Genomic DNA, 6,716 nt, shown 5'->3' on the forward strand with positions numbered 1-6,716 from the left:
GAAGATGCTAGAAACGCAAGTAGCCCAGCACGCCGGACACCTATCTAGCAACGAAGGAAAATTGCCCGGGCAACCTCAAAGTCCGGAGACGGCTAAGGCAATTCAAACTCGCTCGGGAAAGGAGACCGAAGAACCCGAACATGCAGCGGGAGCAAGGAAGCCTAAGCCAAGAGTTGAAGTGGAGACCATCATCAAGGAGAATGCACCTACTCCTATGCCAGAGATAGTCACTTAAGAGCCGGAGTTTGAGCTAGATGATATAGACACCAAAATTCTACCGCCAAGGCCACGATACCGCAAAGGTAAACATGAAGATGAGCAATTCAACAAATTTGTTGACATGGTACGCAGGTTGAGCATCAATATGCCGCTCTTGGACGCTCTACAAGTTCCGACGTATTCTCGCTACTTCAAAGACATCATGGGAAACAAGCGCGAGATACCGCCAAGCACTATCAAGCTAACCGAGGAATGTAGCGTGACAATCGCTAATGAAGCTCCTGAAAAGAAGAGGGACCTCGGATGTCCTACCATCCCGTGTTCCATTGGATCTCTTATGTTCGAAAGAGCACTTTGTGATCTCGGTGCAAGTGTGAGCGTCATGCCAAAGAATGTGTTCGAGAAGCTACGCTTACCGGAGCCGGAGCCCACTGCCATGTGCCTAGAGTTAGCGGACAATTCCGTTCGCTATCCTTTGGGAATTGCCGAAGACGTGCCTGTGAAGATTGGAGAACACTTAGTCCCCGTTGACTTTGTGATTCTCGATATGGGAGAAGGGAGCAAGGCGCCTCTCATACTTGGGAGGCCTTTCCTCAAGACCGCAAGGGCGAACATTGACATTGGCAAGGGGGAGATAAAGTTCGACATCAATGGCACCACAAGCGAATTCAAGTTTCGTCCACGCCTCGAGGTATGCAAAAATGATCAATGTCAAATTTGTTCCGCCTCACCGCCATGTCACAGAGGAGAAGCCAAAGAAAGAAGAGGAGCCGAACAAGAAGGAAGCGAAGAAGGAGATAGAAGTCGTCGCGTCCATCGCGACAAACAAGATCGCTGCACCCGTCAAGAAGAAAGCTAAAAGCCCGCCTATGAAGACAAAAAAAGACGACTAACATAGAAGACAAACCCGCACCAAGGATTGTGCGGAAGTGGGTACCCAAGACTGCAGTGCCATCACCGAGCGTTGGTCCGAAGTGAAGAAGAAGAAAGTCTAGCTATAGACTATAAACGAAGCGCTTTGCGGGAGGCAACCCGTTCGTCGAGTCAAGAATAAAGCTACCGGGAGTTCAACCCGTTCGTCGATTCAAGAATAAGCTGCCGGGAGGACAACCCGCGAAAGGTTTAGGTAAGTGAGTTGAGAATTTTGCTACGCAAGAACATGATATACTTTTGAACAATTGGTAGTTCGGTCAGACAATTCGATTTGGATTTTATTCGCTCAGTCATTCCGATGTTATCTCTTATTCTAAACCAATGACATGAGCCATCCTATGATTTATTTGCCTCTTCTTGAGAAAGCCACATACAAAATTACATACCTATTTTTGGCGACCGTCCTGTCCATGATGGCCGGACCAAGTTGAGATAAAACGCATGAGTAGAGCCGCGCTATGTTTATATTACTTAAATTCTTGATGCGTAGGTTCGCGCAAGCATAGAAGAGAATTTTCAGTTTCATCACCATAGGATTAGAATTTTCCTAACCTTAATTATTCTCTTTTTCAAAATTCTCTCCCTCATTTTGGCAAAAATTAGAACCTAAACCCAAGACCCACGGTTCAGTTCGAGATTGTTCGCTATCAATTCATGAAAGTGAATGGTTCCGGTGCAACCAAAATTAATATAGTCGGGAAATATTTTTCGACTTACAAATGTAAAGATGTTTCAATTCCCCTCTAATTATTCATTTAAACTCATTGCATGCTTTGAGTCAATTCTGAAATTTCGAAGTTAGAGGAGGATTAAAAATCTAAGCATGATTTGGAAAGGGTTTATGTGCTTGATTAACACCCATTGATCAAAGTGAGTTCACGGGAAAGATTTGTGCTCTCTACCTACCACCACATGCAAATAATTCAAAGGAGGGAGCAGCCATGCATGGAAGGACATGTGATTTTCAACAAAGATGGCACTATGTGATGAATGATTAAGCATGGGATAAGGTGAATGACACAAAGTGGAGAAATAATGTTGCAAGTGGACATCAAAGGCAAAGGAGTGGTTCACGGGATTTGGATGGTGCAAAGCATGCAAGATGTACTGGACAGAAGCGAATAATTGCACCATGAAGCTACTAGAGAAAAATGAAGTGAAGGAGGGCCAGAAATGCCCTAGGCCGGCCGGCCCCAAGGCCCTAGGCCAGCCGGCCTGGCCCCTATTTAATCCCTCTGCTGCTCCCCTTTGGCAGGTATACTCCTCACTCATTTCCTTGCTTATGTTCTTCAAGTTCTTCGCCCAGAAACATCAGTTAGAGCCCTGAAAAAATTCGTCCACCAAAAACAACTCCAAAAATCTCAGAAAATTCACCACAATTCCTAGTTTGTTCCACTCTTCGATATATTGTTCTCCCGCCGGCAAGAAACCCCCGGTGGTTTGTTTTTGAGTGTGTGCAGCAAGGAGTCACCATGAGTGGCCTCATGAAGTTCATCGTCGGGAGGAGAAGGACGCGTTCATCAACATCCAACGCATCGGCAAGTTCTTCGCGGAGGCACTCGGTCTCCGAGTCTCCGCGGGGCATGGAGGAAGACAACCCCGCACCGATGAGCGACATGCTGCTCCTTGGTGGGATGAGGGACCCGAGAAGCTCCTCCATGAGATTCACCGAAGGGATGCCACCTCCTCCACGGCGTTCGACAAGGTCATCCGCACCACCACCATACAAGCCCAAGAATTCAGAATATGGGTTTATTATCTTGTCGAAGGAAGAAGAAGAAAGGCTCAAGTTCATGAAGGGAAGACTGCGAGCAAATTATGATTTTGATGATGAAGCATTGGTGAAGCTAGGATTTCATCATGACATCTATGAGCTCTTGGAGAACATCGGTTGGAAGTTATTTTCCGATGGTGTCACGGTTGATATGCAAGAAGAAGTGGCTCTTGAGATGTTCATGACATTAGAAAAATCAACGGAAGTGGTGGATGATGAAGAAGTTCCATGTCTGAAATTTCGGCTCAAGAATGAAGAGAAAGTAATCACCTATGGAGAAATAGGAAGCTTACTCGGATTCAAAAGTAATGCATATGAAATGGTGCAAGTTGAAGATGGAGAGCTTGATGAATTTTGGAGAAAGATAGCAAAAGATGTCAACCGCCAATGGAAAAATATAAGTAATGTGACCCTTCAAATATTCCACTCTTGGTTGAGCAAGAGAATTCTCGGGAGGATGAGAGAATCGAAGGTCACCGACCAAGAATTAAATTGGATGTATGCTGCATTGGTGAAGAAGCAAGTAATTGATCACACCTACATCATGGTTGAAAGGTGGATTTGTGAAGCATCATCCGGTATGGGAGAAGTTGGTTCGGGGTGTTATCTCACAATGATAGCCCGATCCATGAATCCGAGGTTACGAGTGATCCAAAAATTTTATGTCCCGGGAAGAGATATTGGGATTGAACATTTGAGGCAAGGCCATTATATCGGAGGGGATGAAAAGAAAGGATTCATTATTTCTGAGATGGATATTTCCCTCCCCGATCAAAGGCTGAAATTATTTGCAAGAGGGAGGACTGATTGGTGAGTTGAAAATATTGGAAAAAAGGTTAAGAAATCAAAAAGAGGAAGGTTAATTGAAGGGACATCGGCATCGGCACAACATGAAGACTTGGAAGTAAACCTTCCACCGCCAAGTTCCGCCTATTGGAGGAATGAATTTCAAGGTGCATCAAGTGGACAGGGATACCCGCAAGGATGGATGAGTCAATGGGAAGGAAGCCATGAACAAGCATGGGGGCACGCTGCGGCAGCACCCCCACCATTTAGCAACTACGGCTACCCACCCTCGTCATACCAAGGAGAGATGCCCGACCCGTCATTTGGAGCACAATATTTTGACCTCCCACAACCGGAACAAGGAATGAGAATCATGGGTGCCTATGCGAGAAGAAACATGGAAGATATAGACGCCATCCGGAGGCATACAACCCAACTAGAAGATTGAACTGCGGGAATTGCATATCAAATGGGACTTCTAGGCCTGGCGCCAATGGAACAATTTAATGGAGGAGCATTTCAGCAGTATTACGACCAAGGATACAACGCAAGAGCCAATCAAGGAGAGTGATCGACGGCAAGACCATGAATAAAATGCTCGCACATGTGGTTTGGATTTTTCTATTTCTTTTCATTTATTTTCAGCATGTGTGCAAGCTTGTGTGTGCGTAGCAATTTTCTGTTTTATTTATTTTAGCATGTGTGCAATTTGCTTTCTTTTGTTTTCATCGCCATGATAAATAAATGCATCACCCATGCTTTAATGTTATGGTTAGCGATGATGATAGAAAGTTTGTGCCATGTTAAAATATGATGATCGTTGCCGCTTTGTCTACTTTCTTGTGCTTGGTTTATGCATGATTAAACTAATGCTCTCTCTAACATGATCTGAAACTCAATTAAATGCCAGCTAATTCAATTGTGGAGGTTACGATAAATTAAGACCCATATCTTTTACTTTTGCTCTCTTACTTAAGCTTGTCAAGGAAAATTTAATTTGGATTTAATTCTGAGCTAACCTTGTCAATGATACCTTTTGCAATTGCTCTACCCTTCTACAAGCCTAAATGATATATCATAACAAACCATAGAGCAAGAATTATTTTCAGGTGAATTAATTCAGGATTTATCTTCTTTGGTACGAGACTAAGAAGCTGACAATTCCGTATTTTATCGTACCTCTCTTTTGCTAGCCATTCTATCCATGCATTGTGAGTTTCTATACCGGGAACATCGCAAACCTCGCTGGATATCCACCCCTAACCCAAAACATCTTTTTTGCGAAATACATCCTTGACCACAACCTATATATTGAGTATATATTTGTTTCGACGGCAAAACAGTGGAATCAAGAGCAAAATTCAGTAAAACATAAGCTTGGGAAGCATCAAAGAGTTCGCAGAAGAAAAATCTGAATAAGTGGAGGCCTACAGGCAGTAGGCCGGCCGGCTCAACACCCCTAGGCCGGCCTGCCTGCCCCTTTTCCACCTCTGTTGGCTTCAATCTTTCACGAGGAGATGCTCCCTTGAATTCCAAAGTTATGTCCAGAGAATTGATAGAAGTTTTGTGCACTCACTCCATCAAGTTATCATCACTTCATTGCTTGAGGACAAGCAAACGTTCAAGCATGGGGGGAGGTGGAGTAAGTGCATTGTGTTGCCAACGGTTCTGAGGAGCAAAAAGAAAAAAAAAGAGGAAGAGAGAAAAGAAAAAAAATGAATGATGATGAAAAGCTCCTCGGTTCCTTTAGCTTCATTAAACTCCAGGTACTTTGAAGATTATTCTATACTCAATTATTCCAACCATGTGCAATCCTATAACAAGGACTTCAGTCATGCATTGGGATCAACCGTTGCCATTTGCACATGTCCACCATCTAAAGTGTGTGTTCCATTCTCTCCCTCTCCACAAAGAAATTATTTTCCAATGGTCTTTTTGACGAGTCTTGGTAAATCCATAAGAAGTATTTCTTGTTTTGATAATATCTTGACTATAATATCTTTTGTTAGGACTAACCTTTCCAGAGCTCTAGATAAAGCCTCACACATACATATGAGAGAAAGAAAGGAGAGAGTTCTAGCAAGATTGAGAGACAAGATGAGCTGAGAGTTTCCATGAGCAGATTGCAATGAGGTTTAAATTATTGATCTTGGTTTAGCATTATTTATGGAACTTACTTTCTTAATTCTGAGACTTGTTTAATTTTGAGAGCATGTGCTTAATAATTGTGGGGAAGCATTTAACTTGTATCTACCTTCCACATTGAAAAATCTGGTTACAACTTGAACTATTAACTGCAAAATATTTTTTGGGAGCATTGTGTTTTCTCGTGTATGATCAAGTGCAGGGATTGGACACTGAAAGGCAGCGCTGATTTTTATCAAAGACTTACTCGAGGATGAGCAAGGTTTAAGCATGGGCGGAATGTTGGCGCTCCTTAAGTATCCATTTTATCCCCTGTTTAACTTTGATAATGGCATGAATTTAATATCAAAATCACTAACCATCCTAACCTCGGCCCAATTATTGGTCGTTTTCACGTTTGCACATATATTTTGGAGGTACTTCGTTTTTGCAGGTTTTTGACCAATTTTGGAGCATGAAATGGCGAGGCCCACGATCACGCGATGACACAAAGAATGATGAAGGCCAAAGCCCGAACAAAGGATCGAAGGCCATGATGATTAGAGGCAAGTTCATGCATATCCACCCTCCAATGAAGCCCAAAAGACAAAGCCCACAAGATAAGATCGAGATACTTCAGGGCTAAGCAAAGCAAAGAGATATTTAAGGAAGGATTTTCCATCCTATCCTTCTCCTCGAAGAAATCTCGAAGATAACGACGTCTAAAGGGGTGCAATCGTGAAAGACATAAACTCTAGAAGATTCCAGGAGACTTGGGGGGAAAGATGAACATGAGTCGGTGAAGGAAAGACCCAGGCCGGCTGGCCCATCCCTTTTTTAGGTCGGTTTGATCTCCCCTTTGACCGAGGGTTCCCTGAGG

Source organism: Panicum virgatum, chromosome 6K (genome assembly GCF_016808335.1).
Source record: "Panicum virgatum strain AP13 chromosome 6K, P.virgatum_v5, whole genome shotgun sequence".
Lineage (NCBI taxonomy): Eukaryota > Viridiplantae > Streptophyta > Magnoliopsida > Poales > Poaceae > Panicum > Panicum virgatum.